This window comes from Triticum urartu, chromosome 4, assembly GCF_003073215.2.
Source record: "Triticum urartu cultivar G1812 chromosome 4, Tu2.1, whole genome shotgun sequence".
NCBI lineage: Eukaryota > Viridiplantae > Streptophyta > Magnoliopsida > Poales > Poaceae > Triticum > Triticum urartu.
The window spans coordinates 434,816,980-434,842,406 of record NC_053025.1 but is presented as its reverse complement, the minus strand read 5'-3'; positions in this window follow the sequence as shown (position 1 = coordinate 434,842,406).

Sequence of the window (25,427 nt, the reverse complement as noted above, 5' to 3'; positions counted from 1 at the left end):
ATTTTATTCGGATTTTATTTGCATTAGAAAAATTGCATGTTTTTCAAAATTGCATTTTAGGGCCAAGAAAATGTTCATCTTGTTCTGAATATTTTATTTAGACGGTGAAAAATTGTTTTGGCATTTTTTTAGGTTTTTATTTATTTTTTTCTAGGATTTTATTTCGGTCGGCGAAGTTTTTTTTTAAAAAAAGAGGTTCCGCGCCGACTGGGCCTAAGGCCCAGCCGCGCCAGGCCGCCGCCACTCGGACCGGAGTCCGAGTTGGACTCGGCCTCCGCCGCGCCTTGCCCCCTCCTCCAAGTCGCCGCCCTTGCCCATTTATATAAGCCGCCACCCCCGCCCCCAATACCACCACCGCCGCCGCCAACCCTGCCGCCCGCAGCCGCCGCCGCCGCCCGCGCTCGTCGCCGCAGCCGCCGCCGCCTAGCCCCCCCGCCGCCGCCAAGCCCTGCCGCCCTCGCGAGCCGCTGCCCCGCCTCGCTGGAGCCCTCTCGCCGGAGGTAGCCACCGCGCCCCGCCGCCGGTTTTTTTATAAAAACTGTTCGGTTTTTTTGAAAACCCTAGATCCGTTTTTTTTCGGATTCACCGGTTTTTCTCGGTTCTTCCAGTTAGCGGACGTTCGTTCGTACGTTCATTTTAACGAACGGTTTTCGCGCGTTAGTTACAGCTAACGAACGCTCATTCGTTAGTCTGTTCGTGAGTTTTGTTTTATCGGATTTATTTCGCGATTTTTCCGATCGTGATTTCTAATCCGATCTTAGTTTTTGTTTATCTTTTCGCTCGTTTAACGGAATCAGGCGATTCAAGCGCCTGGAGTTTCGTCTCGAAACCCTCTTTCCGTTTAACCAACTCAAACAAGTTTTGCTACTGTAAAATTTGACCTAGTTTCAGATTAATAAACGAAGCTTCTTTCTTTTGCCGTTTGAGTTTCGTTGCTCCGTTTGTTTTGATTCTTTTTGCGAACCGGTGTTCTTAATTTGAACTTTCTTGTCAACCTCTCTTATTTGAGTTTTGCTTGTGCATCGGTGCTTGTTACTTATGTATGTTATTGTTTTGCTTGCGATAGAATTCCCGGAGTGCGAAGCGTGTTACTACGAGTCTCTAGGATTCGTGGATCGTCAGCAAGGCAAGTAACACTTTGATCATATCCCATTATTACCCAGTTTTTATGCATTAGTTCCAATCCTCAAACATTGCATGATTAGGATGTCATTAACTTGTGGGTTGGGAAGTAGTTGCTGAGGTAGAACCTTTTGCCCTGTTACATTCAAACCCTTGGGAGTTACTTCTACGTATTGCTTATTGCTATGCTATGCTCGTAGACGTGGTTTGGGTTTGAGTGAAATTCATGTCAGATGTGAGATTGTTAATTAATGGTTCAACTTAAGGTGGAAACTTAATCAAACAACTGGGTGGATTGAGGCACCTGGGGAACCCAGTGTTGTCTATTTTTTTGGAAATCCCGGGGTACCCGTGTGATCTTCCTATGGACCGCCACCCAGGCTCAAAGGGAACTGAGATGATTCATGCTAGAAACTTCCGTGTGCAGCCACAAGCTATTATGGGCTCTAGCATAGTTGAGTAAGTTACGTGAAGCTCTTGAAGAGGTAGATCAGCAGGTAGTGGGTTTTGTAGGTTTGGTATGGTCTACCCGGAGTAGAGAGTTAACGTTTCTGAAAGACTATGTCTCGGTCATCCGTTTCTCAAACACCATGTAGTGCGAGAAATCCAACGGAGGCGATCGAGTCTTGTGGGGAAAAGAGCGCAAACCTCTGCAGAGTGTACAATCTAATCATGGTTAGCCGTGTCCCCGGTTATGGACAATTTTTGAGTATCTAGTACTTGGGTTATCACATGTATCTCACCATGCTTAATTAATACTGTTGGGATGTTAATTCACTTTAATTGGGATTGAGTTGGGGATACCTTCTCAATGATGTTTCAACCACCATGATAGTAAATTAAAATCTATTCCGTTGTTGTAGGGAAAAATTGGCTTTTCGCAAAACTACAACCATACAGCTTTCCACCAGCCATATATCCATGTAGTGATAGCATTATTCTGTTTCTGCTCTACTATGTTATATTGCCAGCATATTCCATGTGCTGACCCATTTTCGGGCTGCAACGTATTATGTTGCAGACTTTTCAGACGAGGAGTAAGGTTTGTTAGGTCGTTGCCGTGCAGCTCAGCTATGCCGTTGGAGTTGATGGACTCACCTTATCTTCCAAGCCTTCCGCTGTTATCGCATTAGATGGCCTTAAGCCATATTATTGTAATAAGTTCTCTTTGGAGACATTCGATGTAATAGTGTGTGATTTCTACTCTGTTATAAATCCTTCGAGTACTGTGTGTGTCAGCATTACCGATCCAGGGATGACACTGAAGCACAGAGACTTGACCATCTGAGGTCGGGTCGCTACAAGATGGTATCAGAGCACACGCTGAGTGTAGGACACGACCCCTAAGATAAACCCTAGGTCACACTTCTCTTCTCATTTCTGACTCCTCTCCACTTTCTACTCTTTAGGATGACGGAGATGAAGAACAAGTTTGCACAATCGGATGAAGACACACCTTTTGGACGCCACTTGAAGGAAGTCACTAGGTACTTGAACATTGGAATACCAAGCTTCACCGGGACGTACAATGCCACTTTACCTGAAGAGGAGCGCTGGATGATTCAAGTACAAGTTCCAGGAAGGACGTTCTCGCCAACTTCTAAACCCATAGAATTTTCCTTTGACTCACCAACCTGGAGTTTAGGAAAGAGTATGGCAGCTCACATCACCATGGGACGCATTGGAGAAGTTTACAACAGGGAGCTTAAGGACACTATTTACCAAATATGTGGGTGCCGAGACAAGCAATGGGAAGTAATCAGCACTAAGAAGGATAGATCCATTGCAGCTTTCATCCAGGAGTTAAACCAGCACATTCGACGTCAGGAGAACCAGATGTGTGCGGACATGATGGACTTGAAGAAGGCGAAGACTAGGATCATCGAGCTGGAGGAAGAACTCAAGTTTACCCGCGATGGATATGAGGAGGAAATCAAGACCCTACTGGAGAAGAATGACAACTTAGTCAAGAAGATCAGAGTATTCATGGGAGGACCAGCACCAATAGAAGAAGAAGAACCCAAGGAAATACGCCCCGAGGACTACATCATCATCGACGACACCGACTCCAACCCTAGTGATGATGACTTTGAAGACGAAGCTAGAGCAGACATCATGGAGTCTTCCACCGATCAAAATTTCTAGATGACTACCATATATTAGTAGTATTTCCCCCATGTATATAGTAGTAGTGAGCACTTTTGCGATAGTTCTAGACCCTTTATATGCCCTTGCTTGATTGATTGAGTGAAATGATTGTGTTTGTCTCATGTGCATATGGATAGTGTTTTCTCATTAGACCTCTTCTATTCTAAATCTCTCCCATCTAAACCCCTCAGATGCCTCCGAGACGTGACACCGGTTTTGCCTTCCCGCCGGAGCTCACCCAGTTGATCCAGCAGCAGAATGCCTTGATGCAATTGCTAGTTCAGAACCAGGGCAACAACAACAACAACAACAACCCACCGCCAGTGGACAACCTAGCCCATTTTCTAAGGTTACAGCCGCCGGTGTTTTCCAGTAGCACCGAGCCTATAGTTGCTGATGATTGGCTACGCCGAATTGGAAGGGAGTTGAACACCGCAGGTTGCACAGATGCTGAGAAGGTGCGCTTTGCCGCACATCAATTGGATGGACCAGCAGCCTCATGGTGGGAGAATTACACAACCACTTTTCCTATAGCCAATGTCACTTGGGACCAGTTTCAGCAAGCTTTCCGCACAACCCATGTCTCCACTGGAGCTATGCAAATGAAGAAGCGGGAGTTCCGCAACTTACGCCAGGGGAACCGTACTGTGGCTTAGTACGTGGATGAGTTTAGCAAGTTATCTCGCTACGCCCCTGATGATGTGGCCACAGATGCCGCGGAGCAGGAGAAGTTTATGGAAGGGCTGAATGATGAGATGAGCATGCAGTTGATGGTAGCAACCTTCAACAACTACCAGGAGTTGGTAGATAAGGCTCTTATAATTGAAGGGAAACAACAGCAGATTGAGAGCCGCAAGAGAAAGTATGGACAAGGGAAGTATAACTCAGGAGCTCAGCAGAAGCCTCGCCTAACCCCGAACACGGGAGGACTTGTTCACAACCATGGAGGTCACAACCACACTGGAGGAGGATCACATAACCACAGTGGTGCTAAGAATGGGAATGGGAACGGAGCTAACAACAATCAGAACTGCTCCAACCCGTCCACTCCCGCCAAAAGAGACTTAAGTCAGGTTACCTGTTTTAAGTGCGGGAAGACAGGGCACTATGCCAATGATTGCCCCGAAGGAAGGAATGGAAATGGAAATGGAAGCACTGGGAAGAAGCCCAATCCAATCAACAAAGGACAAGTGAACCACGTTAACGTGGAGGAGGTTGAAGAGCAGCCGGACGCGGTAATAGGTAAGTTTTTGGTTAAGTCATTTACCGCTCTTGTTCTTTTCGATATTGGTGCATCGCATTCATACATATCAAGGGGATTCGTGGATAAGTTTAAACTACCAACCCAAACCCTTAGGACCCCTCTTTTAGTGAGTTCACCCAGAGCAGAGTATATGGCTAGCTGATGGTGTGACCAGATACCCTTAACCATTGGTACACATGTTTTTCCGTCCGACCTTATTATCTTGGAGTCACAAGGATTGGATGTGATATTGGGTATGGACTGGATGTCAAAGTTTGGAGGAAGCATTGACAGTGCTAGTAAGTCGATTTATCTCACCACCCCGGAAGGAAAAAGGATTAAGTATGTATCTAGGCATGTGCCTAGGAGGGGTCAAGTGAATGCCCTTACGGGAGTTATTCAGGAGGAAATGCCTGTAATGAAGGATTACCCGGATGTTTTCCCAGAGGAGTTACCAGGCATGCCACCGGACAGAGATATTGAGTTTTTGATAGAGTTGTTACCAGGAACAGGACCAATATCCAAGAGACCCTATCGGATGCCCGCAAATGATCTGGAAGAAATTAAGAAACAGATCAAGGAGTTATTGGAGAAAGGATATATCCGAATAAGTTCATCACCTTGGGGAGCCCCAGTACTTTTGGTTGAGAAGAAGGATAAATCCCTGAGGATGGTTGTTGATTATCGAGCATTGAATGAAGCGATGATTAAGAACAAGTACCCCCTGCCGATGATCAATGATTTGTTTGATCAGTTGCAAGGAGCTAAAGTGTTTTCGAAGATCGACTTGCGATCGGGGTATCATCAGTTGAAGATACGAGAGAAGGACATACCAAAGACGGCATTCACAACGCGATATGGATTATATGAGTACACGGTCATGTCGTTTGGACTGACTAACGCCCCTGCCTATTTCATGAGCATGATGAACAAGGTGTTCATGGAGTATTTGGACAAGTTTGTTGTGGTGTTTATTGATGATATCATGGTATACTCGAAGAACGAGGAGGAGCACAAAGAGCATTTGCGTTTAGTTCTCGAGAAGCTCAGGGAACACCAGTTGTATGCTAAGTTTAGCAAATGCGAGTTTTGGCTGAAGGAAGTCAGATTCCTTGGACATGTTATATCAGGAGAAGGTATAGCAGTAGACCCTAGCAAGGTTTAGTCAGTCACTGAATGGTTGGCACCCACCTCAGTTAGCGAGATCCGCAGTTTTCTTGGACTCGCATGATACTACCGGAGATTCATTGAGAATTTTTCCAAGATTGCAAAACCAATGACTGAACTGTTGAAGAAGGATACCAAGTTTAAATGGACAGAAGATTGTGAAGAAAGTTTCCAGGAGTTGAAGAAACGTTTGACTACAGCCCCAGTGCTAGTACTGCCAGATATACATAAGGAGTTCCAAGTGTATTGCGACGCCTCTCGCTTAGGACTTGGATGTGTGCTTATGCAGGACAGAAGAGTTGTTTCGTATGCCTCACGACAACTAAAACCTCATGAGTTGAATTATGCCACACATGATTTGGAGCTAGCAGCCGTAGTGCATGCGTTGAAGACTTGGAGACATTACCTTATTGGAAACCGTTGTGATGTGTACACGGATCACAAGAGTTTGAAGTACATCTTCACCCAGAAGGAGCTGAACCTTAGGCAGAGGAGATGGTTGGAGCTTATAAAGGATTATGACATGAAGCTACACTATCATCTAGGAAAGGCCAATGCCGTAGCAGATGCATTGAGTCGGAAGAGTTATGCTAATATCCTTGAAAGTAAAGGACTGCCGAAGGAATTAGCAAAGGACATCATGGAACTTCGGTTAGAGATTGTACCTAGAAGGTTCATTGCCACAATGGAGGTTCAGTCGACATTGCTGGACAAGATTCTGGAAGCTCAGAAAGATGATAAAGAGATTGCCGAGATAAAGGAGAAGATGGGCAAAGGAAAGGCCAAAGGTTTTCGTGAGGATGAGCACGATACCCTATGGTTTGAGGACCGAGTTTATGTGCCCAACAACCAGGAGATCAGGAAGTTAATACTTCAAGAGGCCCATGACTCACCATACTTGATACACCCCGGAAACACCAAGATGTATTTGGATTTGAAGGAACGTTTCTGGTGGACTGGTATGAAGAAGGATATTGCCGAGTATGTAGCCGTATGTGATGTATGCCAGAGAGTTAAGGCAGAACATAAGAAGCTAGCAGGACTGTTATAGCCTATGCCGATACCCGAATGGAAGTGGGATAAACTTGGCATGGACTTTATCATCGGATTACCCAGGACTAAAGCAGGATATGATTCCATATGGGTAGTAGTTGATCGTTTGACCAAATTAGCTCACTTCATCCCAGTGAAAACCACCTATACAAGTGCAAAGTTGGCCAAGATCTATATGTCCAGGATCATATGTCTGCATGGAGTTCCGAGGACCATCGTATCGGATCGAGGAACACAGTTTACTTCAAAGTTTTGGCATCAGTTACACCAGACTTTGGGAACGAGATTGGAGTTCAGTACAGCGTTTCACCCGCAGACAGATGGACAGACTGAGAGAGTCAATCAAATTTTGGAGGACATGTTGAGAGCCTGTGCGCTAGATTATGGATCTAGTTGGGATGACAATTTGCCGTATGCAGAGTTCTCATACAATAATAGCTACCAAGCCAGCTTGAAGATGGCACCGTTTGAAGCCCTGTATGGACGCAGGTGCAGAACACCGTTGATGTGGGATGAGGTAGGAGACCGATAGTTGTTTGGACCAAACTTGATTAAAGAATATGAGGAGAAGGTAAAACTGATCCGAGACCGACTGAAGATTGCTCAGTCCAGGCAGAAGAGTTACGCAAACTCAAAACGCAAGGAGGTAACCTACGAAATTGGAGATAGAGCATATCTGCGAGTATCGCCCTTGCGAGGAGTGAAACGTTTTAGAGTTAAAAGGAAAGTTAGCCCCGAGATTTGTAGGACCGTATCGCATTTTGGAACGGATGGGAGAAGTCGCCTACAAGTTGGAGTTACCTGAGGGATTGTCAGGAGTCCAGGATGTGTTCCACGTTTCACAACTGAAGAAGTGTCATGCTGAGATGGCAGAAATACCATTAAGAGATACAGTACCCTTGGAGGCGATTCAGTTGGACAGTGATTTGACTTACGAGGAGAAGCCAGTTAAGATTCTTGAGTTTGCCAGCAGAGTCACCCGCAGTAAGGTTATCAAGTTTTGTAAAGTTCAGTGGAACCACCATACCGAGGATGAAGCTACCTGGGAACGAGAGGATGATCTCCGCAAGGACCACCCATACCTATTTTCTAGCCAACCCGAATCTCGAGGGCGAGATTCATCTTAAGGGGGGTAGGTTATACATATTTTCAATTTGGAATGTTATACATAGATCATCCATGCATATCATGTTTTATTGCTTTTCCATTCCGTAATCCTCGAAATCCTAAGCAGCTCAAGGACCCTCAGAGAGAGTTGGGGATTTCCTGGTCTTCATATTTGATTCTTTTATCAAATAATGAAAAGAGGATTTGATTTTAATTATTTCTCTCCAAAAAATATTTCACATTAAAAATTAAAGAGAGGAGATAATATGACTTCTCCAAAATAAATGAAATATTGGAGGAAAAATATTAAAATCATTAAATTGATTTTTATTGGATTTTATTCGGATTTTATTTGCATTAGAAAAATTGCATGTTTTTAAAAATTGCATTTTAGGGCCAAGAAAATGTTCATCTTGTTCTAAATATTTTATTTAGACGGCGAAAAATTGTTTTGGCATTTTTTTAGGTTTTTATTTATTTTTTTCTAGGATTTTATTTCGGTCGGCGAAGTTAAAAAAAAGAGGTTCCGCGCCGACTCGGCCTAAGGCCCAGCCGCGCCAGGCCGCCAGCTCCTGCGGCGCGCCGCCACCGCCGCCGCCACTCGGACCAGAGTCCGAGTTGGACTCCGCCTCCGCCGCGCCTTGCCCCCTCCTCCAAGTCGCCGCCCCCGCCCCTTTATATACGCCGCCACCCCCGCCCCCAACACCACCACCACCGCCGCCAACCCTGCCGCCCGCAGCCGCCGCCGCCCGCGCTCGCCGCCGCAACCGCCGCCTAGCCCCGCCGCCGATGCCAAGCCCCGCCGCCCTCGCGAGCCGCTGCCCCGCCTCGCTGGAGCACTCTCGTCGGAGGTAGCCACCGCGCCCCGCCGCGGGCTTTTTTTTATAAAAACTGTTCGTTTTTTTTGAAAACCCTAGATCCGTTTTTTTTTCGAATTCGCCGGTTTTTCTCGGTTCTTCCAGTTAGCGGACGTTCGTCCGTACGTTCGTTTTAACGAACGATTTTCGCCCGTTAGTTACATTTAACGAACGCTCATTCGTTAGTCTGTTCATGAGTTTTCTTTTATCGGATTTATTCCGCGATTTTTCCGATCGTGATTTCTAATCCGATCTTAGTTTCTGTTTATCTTTTCGCTCGCTTAACGGAATTAGGCGATTCAAGCGCCTGGAGTTTCGTCTCGAAACCCTCTTTCCGTTTAACCAACTCAAACAAGTTTTCCTACTGTAAAATTTGACCTAGTTTCAGATTAGTAAATGAAGCTTCTTTCTTTCGCCGTTTGAGTTTCGTTGCTCCGTTTGTTTTGATTCTTTTTGCGAACCGGAGTTCTTAATTTGAACTTTCTGGTCAACATCTCTTATTTGAGTTTTGCTTATGCATCGTTGCTTGTTACTTATGTATGTTATTGTTTGCTTGCGATAGAATTCCCGGAGTGCGAAGCGTGTTACTACGAGTCTCTAGGATTCGCGGATCGTCAGCAAGGCAAGTAACACTTTGATCATATCCCATTATTACCCAGTTTTTATGCATTAGTTCCAATCCTCAAACATTGCATGATTAGATGTCATTAACTTGTGGGTTGGTAAGTAGTTGCTGAGGTAGAACCTATTGCCCTGTTACATTCAAACCCTTGGGAGTTACTTCTACGTATTGCTTATTGCTATGCTATGCTCGTAGACGTGGTTTGTGTTTGAGTGAAATTCATGTCAGATGTGAGATTGTTAATTAATGGTTCAACTTAAGGTGGCAACTTAATCAAACAACTAGGTGGATTGAGGCACCCGGGGAACCCAGTGTTGTCTGTTTTTTTGGAAATCCCGGGGTACCCGTGTGATCTTCCTATGGACCACCACCCAGGCTCAAAGGGAACTGAGATGATTCATGCTAGAAACTTCCGTGTGCATCCACAAGCTATTATGGGCTCTAGCATAGTTGAGTAAGTTACGTGAAGCTCTTGAAGAGGTAGATCAGCAGGTAGTGGGTTTTGTAGGTTTGGTATGGTCTACCCGGAGTAGAGAGTTAACGTTTCTGAAAGACTGTGTCTCGGTCATCCGTTTCTCAAACACCATGTAGTGCGAGAAATCCAACGGAGGCGATCGAGTCTTGTGGGGAAAAGTGCGCAAACCTCTGCAGAGTGTACAATCTAATCATGGTTAGCCGTGTCCCCGTTTATGGACAATTCTTGAGTATATAGTACTTGGGTTATCACATGTATCTCACCATGCTTAATAATACTGCTGGGATGTTAATTCACTTTAATTGGGATTGAGTTGGGGATACCTTCTCAATGATGTTTCAACCACCATGATAGTAAATTAAAATCTATTCCGTTGTTGTAGGGAAAAATTGGCTTTTCGCAAAACTACAACCATACAGCTTTCCACCAGCCATATATGCATGTAGTGATAGCATTATTCTGTTTCTGCTCTACTGTGTTATATTGCCAGCATATTCCATGTGCTGACCCGTTTTCGGGCTGCAACATATTATGTTGCAGACTTTTCAAACGAGGAGTAAGGTTCGTTAGGTCGTTGCCGTGCAACTCAACTATGCCGTTGGAGTTGATGGACTCACCTTATCTTCCAAGCCTTCCGCTGTTATCGCATTAGATGGCCTTAAGCCATATTATTGTAATAAGTTCTCTTTGGAGACATTCGATGTAATAGTGTGTGATTGCTACTCTGTTATAAATCCTTCGAGTACTGTGTGTGTCAGCATTACCGATCCAGGGATGACACTGAAGCACAGAGACTTGACCATCTGAGGTCGGGTCGCTACAGCTCACTTGGGACAATGCTCTAAAAATGATGATCATCACACTTTTATTTACTTACAACTCAACAATTACAACTCAATACTTAGAACAAAATATGACTCTATGTGAATGCCTCCGGCGGTGTACCGGGATATGCAATGAATCAAGAGTGACATGTATGAAAGAATTATGAACGGTGGCTTTGCCACAAATACAATGTCAACTACATGATCATGCAAAGCAATATGACAATGATGGAGCGTGCCATAGTAAATGGAACGGTGGAAAGTTGCATGGCAATATACCTCGGAATGGCTATGGAAATGCCATGATAGGTAGGTATGGTGGCTATTTTGAGGAAGGTATATGGTGGGTGTATGATACCGGCGAAAGGTGCGCGGTATTAGAGAGGCTAGCAATGGTGGAAGGAAGAAAAGTGCGTATGATCCATGTACTCAACCTTAGTTATAAAGAACTCATATACTTATTGCAAAAATCTACAAGTTATCAAAGCAAAGTATTACGCGCATGCTCCTAGGGGGATAGATTGGTAGGAAAATACCATCGCTCGTCCCCTACCGCCACTCATAAGGAAGACAATCAATAAATAAATCATGCTCCAACTTCATCACATAACGGTTCACCATACGTGCATGCTACGGGAATCACAAACTTTAACACAAGTATTTCTCAAATTCACAACTACTCGACTAGCATGACTCTAATATTACCATCTCCATATCTCAAAACAATTATCAAATATCAAACTTCTCATAGTATTCAACACACTCATAAGAATTTTTTTATTAATCTTGAATGCCTAACACAATTAAAGAAAATTACCATGCTGTTTTGTAGGACTCTCAAAATAATCTAAGACAAGCATGAGAGAACAATAGTTTCTATAAAACAAATCCACCGACGTGCTCTAAAAGATATAAGTGAAGCACTAGAGCAAAAACTATATAACTCAAAAGATATAAGTGAAGCACATAGAGTATTCTAACAATTTCCGAATCATGTGTCTCTCTCTCAAAAGGTGTGTACAGCAAGGTTTATTGTGGAAAACTAACAAATAAAGACTCAAATAATACAAGACGCTCCAAGTAAAACACATATCATGTGGTAAATAAAAATATAGCTCCAAGTAAAGTTACCGATGGAAGTAGACGAAAGAGGGGATGCCTTCCGGGGCATCCCCAAGCTTTGGCTTTTAGGTGTCCTTATATTATCTTGGGGTGCCATGGGCATCCCAAAGCTTACTCTTTCCACTCCTTGTTCCACAATCCATCAAATCTTTTACCCAAAACTTGAAAACTTCACAACACAAAACTTTAGAAAATCTCGTGAGCTCCGTTAGCGAAAGAAAACAAAACACCACTTCAAGGTACTGTAATGAACTCATTATTTATTTATATTTTTGTTAAACCTACTGTATTCCAACTTCTCTATGGTTTATAAACTATTTTACTAGCCATAGATTCATCAAAATAAGCAAACAACACACGAAAAAACAAAATCTGTCAAAAACAGAACAGTCTGTAGTAATCTGTAGCTAACGCAAGATCTGGAACTCCAAAAATTCTAAAATAAATTTATGGACGTGAGGAATTTATCTATTAATCATCTGCAAAAAGAATTAACTAAATATCGTTTTCCAAATAAAAATGGCAGCAATTCTCGTGAGCGCTAAAGTTTCTGTTTTTTACAGCAAGATTAAAAAGACTTTCCCCAAGTCTTCCCAATGGTTCTACTTGGCACAAACACTAATTAAACACAAAAAACACAACCAAAAAAGAGGCTAGATAAATTATTTATTACTAAACAGGAGAAAAAATCAAGGAATAAAAATAAAATTGGGTTGCCTCCCAACAAGCGCTATCGTTTAACGCCCCTAGCTAGGCATAAAAGCAAGGATAGATCTAGGTATCTTTAGTCGGTAGTTCTTTAATGAGACATCTTTCACCTTTAGGAGTTTCTTTCGTTTTATCAATAATCAAACTTCTTGGCACAAGATAAAAAAAATCATTAATAGTAAATGGTTCCTTAATGATAGCAAAAAGATTAGGATGAATACTTATAGATTTGAGATCCGCAGTTTATGTGCTAGAGGATTCACCCTTATTTTTAGGAACATACATAAGCTTGGCAATTTTAGTTGAAGGACTTGGAGTATTCTTTACGGAAGAAAAAGTGGTTCCCAAGTTGGTAATGATACCCTCAAGTTTATCGATTCTAGTGGAATCATGATTTATTCTTTCATTAACTATAGGTTCCTTCTCTTTAATATTTTCAAAGTTACTCCTACTTTAGATCCATATTGGGTAATTTGGTTGTGGATCTTTTTATCGAAATTTTAAATTAACTCAACGGTAGCAACTTTATTTTCAATAATTTCAAGTTTTTGCATTACATGCTCCAAACTTAACATAGTTCCATTAACCAAAAGAGGGGATGAGCCAAACAAATCTATCATAGCATTATAGGAATCGAAAATGTGGCTACCCAAGAAATTCCCTCCGACAATGGTATCAAGGACATATCTGTGCCAAGGAATAGCACCTACATAAAAATTGCGGAGAAGAATAGAAGTAGATTGCTTCCTGGTAGATCTATTTTGAGCATTGCAAATTCTATACCAAGCGTCTTTTAGGTTTTCTCCTTCCCTTTGCTTAAAATTAAGAACTTCATTTTCGGGAGACAATGGAGAAGATAGGGGACTAGCCATAATGACACGCAAGCAATCCAACACACAAGCGAACAAGAAACGGCCAAACGGGCAAAAGGAGGCAAATAGAGAAAGAGAGGGAGGATGGAGAGAGAGGGCGAATAAAACGGCAAGGGTGAAGTGCGGGAGAGGAAAACGAGAGGAAAATGGCAAATAATGTAATACGGGAGATAAGGGTTTGTGATGGGCACTTGGTATGTCTTGACTTGCAACAGCGCCACAAATCACTCGTTGTCGGGAGTCAAATCTTGACTTGTCTTGCACGAACCTCCCCGGCAACGGCGCCAGTAATCCTTCTTGCTACCTCTTGAGCACTGCGTTGGTTTTCCCTTGAAGAGGAAAGGGTGATGTAGCAAAGTAGCGTAAGTATTTCCCTCAGTTTTTGAGAACCAAGGTCTCAATCTAGTAGGAGGTCGTGCACGAGTCCCTCGCAACTACACAAACAAATAAATCCTCGCAACCAACGCGATAAGGGGTTGTCAATCCCTACATGGTCACTTACGAGAGTGAGATCTGATAGATATGATAAGATAATATTTTTGGTATTTTTATGATAAAGATGCAAAGTAAAATAAATGGCAAAGGAAATAACTAAGTATTGGAAGATTAATATGATAGAAGATAGACCTGGGGGCCATAGGTTTCACTAGTGGCTTCTCTCAAGAGCATAAGTATTTAAGGTGGGTGAACAAATTACCGTTGAGCAATTAACAAAATTGAGCATAGTTATGAGAATATCTAGGTATGATCATGTATATAGGCATCACGTCCGAGACAAGTAGACTGACTCCTGCCAGCATCTACTACTATTACTCCACACATCGACTGCTATCCAGCATGCATCTAGAGTATTAAGTTCAAGAGAACAGAGTAACGCTTTAAGCAAGATGACATGATGTAGAGGGATAAACTCATGCAATATGATATAAACCCCATCTTGTTATCCTCGATGGCAACAATACAATACGTGCCTTGTTGCCCCTACTGTCACTGGGAAAGGACACCGCAAGATTGAACCCAAAGCTAAGCACTTCTCCCATTGCAAGAAAGATCAATCTAGTAGGCCAAACCAAACTGATAATTCGAAGAGACTTGCAAAGATAACCAATCATACATAAAAGAATTCAGAGAAGATTCAAATATTGTTCATAGATAAACTTGATCATAAACCCACAATTCATCGGTCTCAACAAACACACCGCAAATGAAGATTACATCGAATAGATCTCCACAAGAGAGGGGGAGAACTTTGTATTGAGATCCAAAAAGAGAGAAGAAGCCATCTAGCTAATAACTATGGACCTGTAGGTCTGAAGTAAACTACTCACACTTCATTGGAGGGGCTATGGTGTTGATGTAGAAGCCCTCCGTGATCGATGCCCCCTCCGGCTGAGCTCCGGAAAAGGCCCCAAGATGGGATCTCGTGGATACAGAAAGTTATGGCGGTGGAATTAGGGTTTTGGCTCCGTATCTGGTAGTTTGGGGGTACGTAGGTATATGTAGGAGGAAGGAGTACGTCGGTGGAGCAACAGGGGGCCCACGAGGGTGGAGGGCGCGCCTGGGGGGGGGGTAGGCGTGCCCCCTACCCAAGTCTTCTGGTTCATGTTCGTTCTGAAAATCACGTTCCCGAAGGTTTCATTACGTTTGGACTCCGTTTGATATTCTTTTTCTGCGAAACCCTAAAATAGGCAAAAAAACAGCAATTCTAGGCTGGGCCTCCGGTTAATAGGTTAGTCCCAAAAATAATAAAAGTGTATAATAAAGCCCAATAATATCCAAAACAGAATATAATATAGCATGGAACAATCAAAAATTATAGATACGTTGGAGACGTATCACTTGCTTGCTCACGAAGGCCTAGGGCACTTGAGGAGACCCATTGTTGGAATATACAAGCCAAGTTCTATAATGAAAATTTCCCACTAGTATATGAAAATGACAAAACAAGAGACTCTCTATCATAAAGATCATGGTGCTACTTTGAAGCACAAGTGTGGAAAAAGGATAGTAGCATTGGCCCTTTTTTGGGCCTTCCTTTTTTATTTGGCCTTTCTCTTCTTCTTTTTTTGGGGACAATGCTCTATTAATGATGATCATCACACTTCTATTTATTTATTTACAACTCAATGATTACAACTCGATACTAGAACAAGATATGACTCTATATGAATGCCTTCGATGGTGTACCGGGATGTGCGATGACTCATGAGTGACATGTATGAAAGAATTATGAATGGTGGCTTTGCCACAAATATGATGTCAACTACATGATCATGCAAGACAACATGACAATGATGATGCGTGTCATAATAAATGGAATGGTGGAAAGTTGCATGGCAATATATCTCGGAATGGTTATGGAAATGCCATAATAGGTAGGTATGGTGGCTGTTTTGAGGAAGATATAAGGAGGTTTATGTGTTATAGAGCGTATCGTATCACGGGGTTTGGATGCACCGGTGAAGTTTGCACCAACTCTCATGGTGAGAAACGGCATTGCATGGTACCGAAGAGGCTAGCAATGATGGAAGGGTGAGAGTGCGTATAATCCATGGACTCAACATTAGTCGTAAAGAACTCACATACTTATTGCAAAAATCTACAAGTCATCAAAAACCAAGTATTACGCGCATGCTCCTAGGGGGATAGATTGGTAGGAAAAGACCATCGCTTGTCCCCGACCGCCACTCATAAGGAAGACAATCAAATAACACCTCATGTTTCAAATTTGTTACACAACGGTTACCATACATGCATGCTACGGGACTTGCAAACTTCAACACAAGTATTTCTCAAATTCACAACTACTCAACTAGCATAACTTTAATATCACTATCTCCATATCTCAAAACAATCATCAAGTATCAAACTTCTCTTAGTATTCAATGCACTTATATGAAAGTTTCTTATAATATCAAAAGCAAATTACCATGATGTTCTAAAGGACTCTCAAAATAATATAAGTTAAGCATGAGAGATCCATTATTTCTATAAAATGAAACCACCACTGTGCTCTAAAAGATATAAGTGAAGCACTAGAGCAAAAACTATATAGCTCAAAAGATATAAGTGAAGCACATAGAGTATTCTAATAAATTCTGATTCATGTGTGTCTCTCTCAAAAGGTGTGTACAGCAAGGATGATTGTGTTAAACTAAAAAGCAAAGACTCAAATCATACAACACGCTCCAAGCAAAACACATATCATGTGGTGAATAAAAATATAGCTCCAAGTAAAGTTACCGATGAACGAAGACAAAAGGGGGGATGCCTTCCGGGGCATCCCCAAGCTTAGGATTTTTGGCGTCCTTGGATTTTACCTTGGGGTGCCTTGGGCATCCCCAATCTTAGGCTCTTGCCACTCCTTGTTCGATAATCCATCAAATCTTTACCCAAAACTTGAAAACTTCACAACACAAAACTTAACAGAAAATCTCGCGAGCTCCGTTAGCAAAAGAAAACAAAACACCACTTCAAGGTACTGTAATGAACTCATTATTTATTTATATTGGTATCAAACCTACTGTATTCCAACTTTTCTATGGTTTATAAACTCCGTTACTAGCCATAGATTCATCAAAATAAGCAAACAACACACGAAAAACAGAATCTGTCAAAAACAGAACAGTCTGTAGTAATCTGTATCAAACACATACTTCTGGAACCCCAAAAATTCTAAAATAAATTGATGGACGTGAGGAATTTATCTATTAATCATCTTAAAAAATAATTAACTAAATATCACTCTCCAATAAAAAATGGAAGCAATTCTCGCGAGCGCTAAAGTTTCTGTTTTTTACAGCAAGATCAAAAAGACTTTCCCCAAGTCTTCCCAACGGTTCTACTTGGCACAAACACTAATTAAACACAAAAAACACAACCAAAACAGAGGCTAGATAAATTATTTATTTATTACTAAACAGGAACAAAAAGCAAGGAATATAAATAAAATTGGGTTGCCTCCCAACAAGCGCTATCGTTTAACGCCCCTAGCTAGGCATAAAAGCGAGGATAGATCTAGGTATTGCCATGAATGATAAGGTAAATCGCGAAAACTCATCTCATACTCCCTACGTCCAGCAGCAAGTTTCCTTTGTGGCAATCAAAAGTAATCAAAAGGGGTAAATTTAATGGGACAAAAGTCCCCAAGATCAAGCTCGGGAGGTATTGGTTCCTCCTTTGGCCCCTCATATTGCACAACCAATTCATCATTATAAGCATTCTTTTGGCAAAAAGTCATGAGTCTTTGTTCAAGGGAAAAACCCAGCCCATTATTCTGGATAGCAAAATTATCATTAAATTCAGAGACCCTATCAACAAGAACATCGGTAGGAACCTTTTTCTAAGGTTTTCATTAAAAGCAACATGATCTAAGGATCGTAAGCGCATAATGTCTTCTTGATAAAAAGGGATTGCTTCTATGGGAGGACGGCCGGCATCCACCCTATAATGCACAAAAATTTCATTGGCCTCTTTTATTATAAATCTGAACTCATGAGCTAAAAAGATGGTCGTTGCTCACTTAACAGAAGAATGCTCAATATTAGAAAATTCTAGGAAAATCCTTTGTATGGAAGGATGCATATGTAAAAATTGTCTTTCAAGTTCAACTATGAGCAAAGATATAGCATCCGCGAGACTACTAGTTTTATGAAGAATACACCCGCTCATGGTGGGCAAAGAACCGGCACAAGTAAAGAAATCTTGAATAACTCCCATCCCAATAATATTACTGCTACCAATCCGAAACCTTTTAGTGTGTAAAATAGTAGGATTTTCAAGAGGATCATCAATAGCATCAAAGTTTTCCATATTATTATCCTTATCAATGATAACCTCCCCAGTTTCAGACATGAAGGCAACAAATTGCAAAAATAATGAGCACACAGAAGGCAGGAAGGAAAAAGAGGCGAACGAGAAAGAGAGAAAATAAAACGGCAAGGGTGAAGTGGGTGAGAGGAAAATGAGAGGCAAATGGCAAATAATGTAATGCGAAGGGTAAGAGTTGTGATGGGTACTTGGTATGTCTTGACTTGGCGTAGATCTCCCCGGCAACGGCGCCAGAAATCCTTCTTGCTACCTCTTGAGCATGCGTTGGTTTTCCCTTGAAGAGGAAAGGGTGATGCAGCAAAGCAGCGTAAGTATTTCCCTCAGTTTTTGAGAACCAAGGTATCAATCCAGTAGGAGACCACGTGCGAGTCACCTCATACCTACACAAACAAATAAGAACCTCGCAACCAACACAATAAAGGGGTTGTCAATCCCTTGACGGCCACTTGCAAGAGTGAGATCTGATAGTGATAATAATAATAAGATAAATATTTTTGGTATTTTTATGATGTAGATTGAAAGTAAAGATTGCAAAATAAATGGTGCCAGAAATAGCTAGTTGACGGGAGATTAATATGATGGAAGATAGACCCGAGGCCATAGGTTTCACTAGTGGCTTCTCTCAAGATAGCATAAGTATTACGCTGGGTGAACAAATTACTGTCGAGCAATTGATAGAATTGAGCATAGTTATGAGAATATCTAGGTACGATCATGTATATAGGCATCACGTCCGTGACAAGTAGACCGACTCCTACCTGCATCTACTACTATTACTCCACACATCGACTGCTATCCAGCATGTATCTAGAGTATTAAATTCATAAGAACGGAGTAACACTTTAAGCAAGATGACATGATGTAGAGGGATAAACTCATACAATATGATATAAACCCCATCTTTTTATCCTCGTTGGCAACAATACAATACGTGTCGTTTCCCCTACTGTCACTGGGATCGAGCACCGCAAGATTGAACCCAAAGCTAAGCACTTCTCCCATTGCAAGAAAGATCAATCTAGTAGGCCAAACCAAACTGATAATTCAAAGAGACTTGCAAAGATAACCAATCATACATAAAAGAATTCAGAGAAGATTCAAATATTATTCATAGATAATCTTGATCATAAACCCACAATTCATCGGATCTCGACAAACACACCACAAAAGAAGATTACATCGAATAGAACTCCAAGAGAATCGAGGAGAACTTTGTATTGAGATCCAAAGAGAGAGAAGAAGCCATCTAACTAATAACTATGGACCCGAAGGTCTGAGGTAAACTACTCACACATCATTGGAGAGGCTATGGTGTTGATGTACAAGCCCTCCGTGATCAATGCCCCCTCCGGCTGAGCGCTAGAAAAGGCCCCAAGATGGGATCTCACGGGTACAGAATGTTGCGGCGGTGGAATTAGGTTTTCGTGGTGCTCCTCGATGTTTTCGGGGTACGTAGGTATATATAGGAGGAAGAAGTAGGTCGGTAGAGCCACGAGGGTGGAGGGCGCGCCCAGGGGGTATGCGCGCCCCCTGCCTCGTGGCCTCCTTGATGGTTGCTTGACGTCCACTCCAAGTCCTCTAGATCACGTTTGTTCCTAAAATCACGCTCCCGAAGGTTTCATTCCGTTTGGACTCCGTTTGATATTCTTTTTCTGCGAAACACTGAAATAGGCAAAAAACAACAATTTGGGCTGGGCCTCCGGTTAATAGGTTAGTCCCAAAAATAATATAAGTGTATAAATAAGCCCATTAAACATCCAAAACAGAATATATAGTAGCATGGAGCAATCAAAAATTATAGATACGTTGGAGACGTATCACTTATATACCTGGTATTGGCCATAATTTACAAGAACATTCTGTAGTATTAGTAAGAGGTGGAAGGGTTAAGGATTTACCCGGTGTGAGATATCGCATTATTCGAGGAACCCTGGATGTTGTCACAGTAAAGAATCGTCAACAAGGGCGTTCTAGTGCGTTGTAGATTCTTATCCAAGACTTGTATCATTTGATGATGCCATGTGAATCTCTAGAAACATGTCAAGTGTATGGCTAACCCAATAACAAAAGTTTCGTAAGGGGACTGATTCAAATATTAAAGTTCTGAAATTCAATATATGTACTACAAAAATTAAATTAGATCATTATTATTCATCATGGGTTGACTATCGGTCCGTCGGGTCTTTTCATGAAAACTCTCAGCTCATGTGGTGTATATATTCGACGGTCGGTGATGGTAGCTCCTCCCTTCGTTCCCGAGTGCATTACACCAAAATGTCTACACACGGGAGCGAAGGAGAAGTGACCCCCACGACAATAGTCGGGATCCTTCTTCCTCTCTAAAGTTTGCGACTATCAGTGATGGAAGCTCCTTCTTTCATTCGAAAGTGCATTACACCTAAATGTCTAGCACCTGCGAATGAAGAAGAAGTAGCCCTCACGACAACAGTCGAGATTGTTCTTCTCTCATATATGGTGGACACTCTCCCTCACTATTTTTTGACTGTTATGTATGGAGCCCCGACAGACTTAAAGTCAGCCCAAAATGTCGTTTAATTCTCTTTCCAAAAAATCCAAGGCACTCGATATTTCCTACATGCTAGCACAAGCCATGCTAAAATTCACGAAAATATCTGGCATGATTTTGCTAAAAAGGACATATTGAGCGCCTGAAATTTGCAAGAACGGAAATTAATCAACACTCCGGCAAAACATAGGCCACTCAGAGGTGTTCTCTGCATTGATAATGAAACAGAAGTGCATATAACAGGGAGTAGCCTCACAAATACTATCTCAAAAAAAAAACTAGCTTCATCACATTGCCACAACTACTCATCTACTACTATACTACATCTATGAAAGCATCTACATCATCATCGACATCAACAACATGGGGATTTGGCTGGTCTCACCTCAAGGTCGGAGCGGGTCGGTGACGGGGACGATGTAGGGGTTCCTTGATTTCTGCAAAAACAAAATATTTCCATACATTATTATGCTAATTTTAGGACTTAGTGAAACCCTATAAGCTATCAAGTAAATATCCAATTTGATCCAAATAAAAATTTCTACTATATACAATTTGTTTCCTAAACCCTAAAAAAATGCCTTGATTTTTTACCTACCGTGTACTTCTTGAACCATAGAAAAATGCCCTAATTTCACAATATAACTTAGAATTTGATTGCTGAAATTCCTATTACTAAATTTAATACCTAAAAATTTGTCATAAAGCATTCCAATACATTTCAATAATTCAAGATGTTCTATACGTAAAAATTTCTATTACTATTTTTTTACTAAACCCTATAAAATGCCCTAAGTTCAGAATATAACAAGTACATGACATTTCTTCAAATTCTACCAACTAAATACAATTAACTACAAACTACATTTTTTCTATTACTATTTTTTTACTAAACCCTAAAAAACTGTATTTTTCAAATGGCCTAAGTTTAGAGAGAGAGGCGGGAGGGAGGAGAGAGGCGGAGGAGGGAGGAGGGCCAGCGGCGGCTGGAGGAGGAGGGAGAAGAAGGCAGTGGCGGCTGGGCGTGCTCACCTAGGGTGGAGGCAGAGGCGTGGAGGAGAACCGGTCGGGGGGTGCCGAGGCTCGGGGGATGGCGATGCAAGGGAGGAGCGCGCCGGGGCTCGGAGGACAGCGACAATGTGGCGACGGCGGGAGGAGCACGGTGACAATGCGACGACAGTGAGAGAGGAAGAGTGAGCAAATGAGAGGAGAGGGAGAGTCAGGAGCCGAGGAAGAGGATAAGGTAGCATTACCAGTAACGCGGGTCGGGACGCCCGCTACTGCTATGCTCTTAGCAGTAGCCGTTGGAAAACATTGCATGGAAAAAAAATTCTACGCACACGCATGATCTATCCATGGAGATGCATAGCAACCAGAGGGGGAGAGTGTGTCTACGTACCCTCGTAGACCGTAAGCGTAGGCGTTTCACAACACAGTTGATGTAGTCGATCTTTCTTCGCGCTCTGATACGTCTCCAACGTATCTATAATTTTTGATTGCTCCATGCTATATTATCTACTGTTTTGGACATTATTGGGCTTTATTATCCACTTTTATATTATTTTTGGGACTAACCTATTAACCGGAGGCCCAACCCAGAATTGTTGTTTTGCCTATTTTAGGGTTTCGAAGAAAAGGAATACAAATGGAGTCCAAACGGAATGAAACCTTCGGGAACGTGATTTTATCAACGAACAAGACCCGGGAGACTTGGACCCTACGTCAAGAAAGAAAAGAGGAGGCCACAATGTAGGGGGCGCACCTACCCCCCAGGCGCGCCCTCCACCCTCGTGGGCCCCCCTGTTGCTCCACCGACGTACTCCTTCCTCCTATATATACCTACGTACCCCCAAGCGATCAGATACTGAGCCAAAAACCTAATTCCACCACCGCAACTTTCTGTATCCACAAGATCCCATCTTGGGGCCTGTTCCGGAGCTCCGCCGGAGGGGGCATCGATTACGGAGGTCTTCTACATCAACACCATAGCCCCTCCGATGAAGTGTGAGTAGTTTACCTCAAACCTACGGGTCCATAGTTATTAGCTAGATGGCTTCTTCTCTCTTTTTGGATCTCAATACAATGTTCTCCCCCTCTCTTGTGGAGAACTATTCGATGTAATCTTCTTTTTGCGGTGTGTTTGTTGAGACCGATGAATTGTGGGTTTATGATCAAGTCTATCTATGAACAATATTTGAATCTTCTCTGAATTCTTTTATGTATGATTGGTTATCTTTGCAAGTCTCTTCGAATTATCAGTTTGGTTTGGCCTACTAGATTGATCTTTCTTGCAATGGGAGAAGTGCTTAGCTTTGGGTTCAATCTTGCGGTGTCCTTTCCCAGTGACAGTAGGGGAAGCAAGGCACATACTAGATTGTTGCCATCGAGGATAACAAGATGGGGTTGTCTACATATTGCATGAGTCTATCCCTCTACATCATGTCATCTTGCTTAAAGAGTTACTCTATTTTTAACTTAATACTCTAGATACATGCTGGATAGCGGTCGAAGAATGGAGTAATAGTAGTAGATGCAGGCAGAAGTCGGTCTACTTGTCTCGGACGTGATGCCTATATACATGATCATACCTAGATATTCTCATAACTATGCTCAATTCTGTCAATTGCTCAACAGTAATTTTTTCACCCATCGTAGAATACTTATGCTCTCGAGAGAAGCCACTAGTGAAACCTATGGCCCCCGGGTCTATCTTCATCATATTAATCTCCTACTACTTAGTTATTTCCTTTGCTATTTACTTTGCATTTATTTTACTTTGCATCTTTATCATAAAAATACCAAAAATATTATCTTATCATATCTATCAGATCTCACTCTCGTAAGTGGCCTTACACGGATTGACAACCCCTATTTGCGTTGGTTGCGAGGATTTATTTGTTTTGTGCAGGTACGAGGGACTCGCGCGTAGCCTCCTACTGGATTGATACCTTGGTTCTCAAAAACTGAGGGAAATACTTACGCTACTTTGCTACATCATCCCTTCCTCTTCGAGGAAAACCAACACAATGCTCAAGAGGTAGCAAGAAGGATTTCTGGTGCCGTTGCCGGGGAGGCCTACGCAAAAGTCAACATACCAAGTACCCATCACATACCCTTATCTCCCGCATTATATTATTTTCCATTTGCCTCTCATTTTCCTCTCCCCCACTTCGCCCTTGCCATTTTATTCGCCCTCTCTCTCTATCCTCCCTCTCTTTCTCTATTTGCCTCTTTTTGCCTGCTTGCTTTTTGTTTGTTTGTGTGTTAGTTTGCTTGCTTGTCACGTTGGCTCAAGATAATACTAAATTGTGTGACTTCACCAATACCAACAACAATGATTTTATTAGCACCCCGATTGATCCTCTTACCGATGCTGAATCTTGTGAAATTAATACTGCTTTGCTGAATCTTGTCATGAAAGATCCGTTTTCCGACCTTCCTAGTGAAGATGCCGCTACCCATCTAAATAGCTTCGTTGATTTGTGTGACATGCAAAAGAAGAAAGATGTGGATAATGATATTGTTAAATTGAAGCTTTTTCCTTTTTTGCTTAGAGATCGTGCTAAAGCTTGGTTTTTGTCTTTGCCTAAAAATAGTATTGATTCATGGAATAAGTGCAAATATGCTTTTATCTCTAAGTATTTTCCTCTCGCTAAGATCATCTCTCTTAGAAACAATATTATGAATTTTAAGCAACTTGATCATGAACATGTTGCACAAGCTTGGGAGAGAATGAAATTAATGATACGTAATTGCCCTACTCATTGTTTAAATTTGTGGATGATTGTTCAGAATTTTTATGCCGGATTGAATTTTGCTTCTAGAAATCTTTTAGATTCGGCCGTGGGAGGCACTTTTATGGAAATCACTTTAGGATAAGCTACTAAACTCCTAGATAATATTATGGTTAATTATTCTCAATGGCATACTGAAAGATCTACTAATAAAAAGGTGCATGCGATAGAAGAAATTAATGTTTTGAGTGGAAAGATGGATGAACTTATGAAATTATTTGCTAATAAGAGTGTTTCTTCTGATCCTAATGATATGCCCTTGTCTACTTTGATTGAGAATAATAATGATCTATGGATGTGAATTTTGTTGGTAGGAACAATTTTGGTAACAACACGTATAGAGGAAATTTCAACTCTAGGCCTTATCCTAGTAATGCCTCTAATAATTATGGTAATTCCTAAAACAATTATTATGGAAATTATAATAAGATGCCCTCTGATTTTGAATCTAATATTAAAGAATTTATTACTTCGCGAAAGAATTTTAATGCTATGATTGAAGAAAAATTTCTTAAGATTGATGATTTGGCTAGGAACATTGATAGAATTTCTCCTGATGTTGATTCTTTGAAACTTAGATCTATTCCACCTAAGCATGATATCAATGAGTCTCTCAAAGCCATGAGAATTTCCATTGATTAGTGCAAAGAAAGAACCGCTAGGATGCGTGCTAAGAAAGATGCCTTTATAAGAGCGTGTTCTTCTAGTTCCTATGAAAATAAAGATGAAGATCTAAAAGTTATTGATGTGTCCCCTATTAAATCTTTGTTTTGCAATATGAATCTTGATAATGATGGGACTGAATATGATCCACCTTTACCTAGAAGGCGTTCTAAGAATTCGGAATTTGTTGATCTTGATGCTAAATTTGATAAAAGTGGGATTTAAGAAATTAAAACCCTAGATGTTGCTAAACCCACTATTATGGATTTCAAGGAATTTAACTATGAAAATTG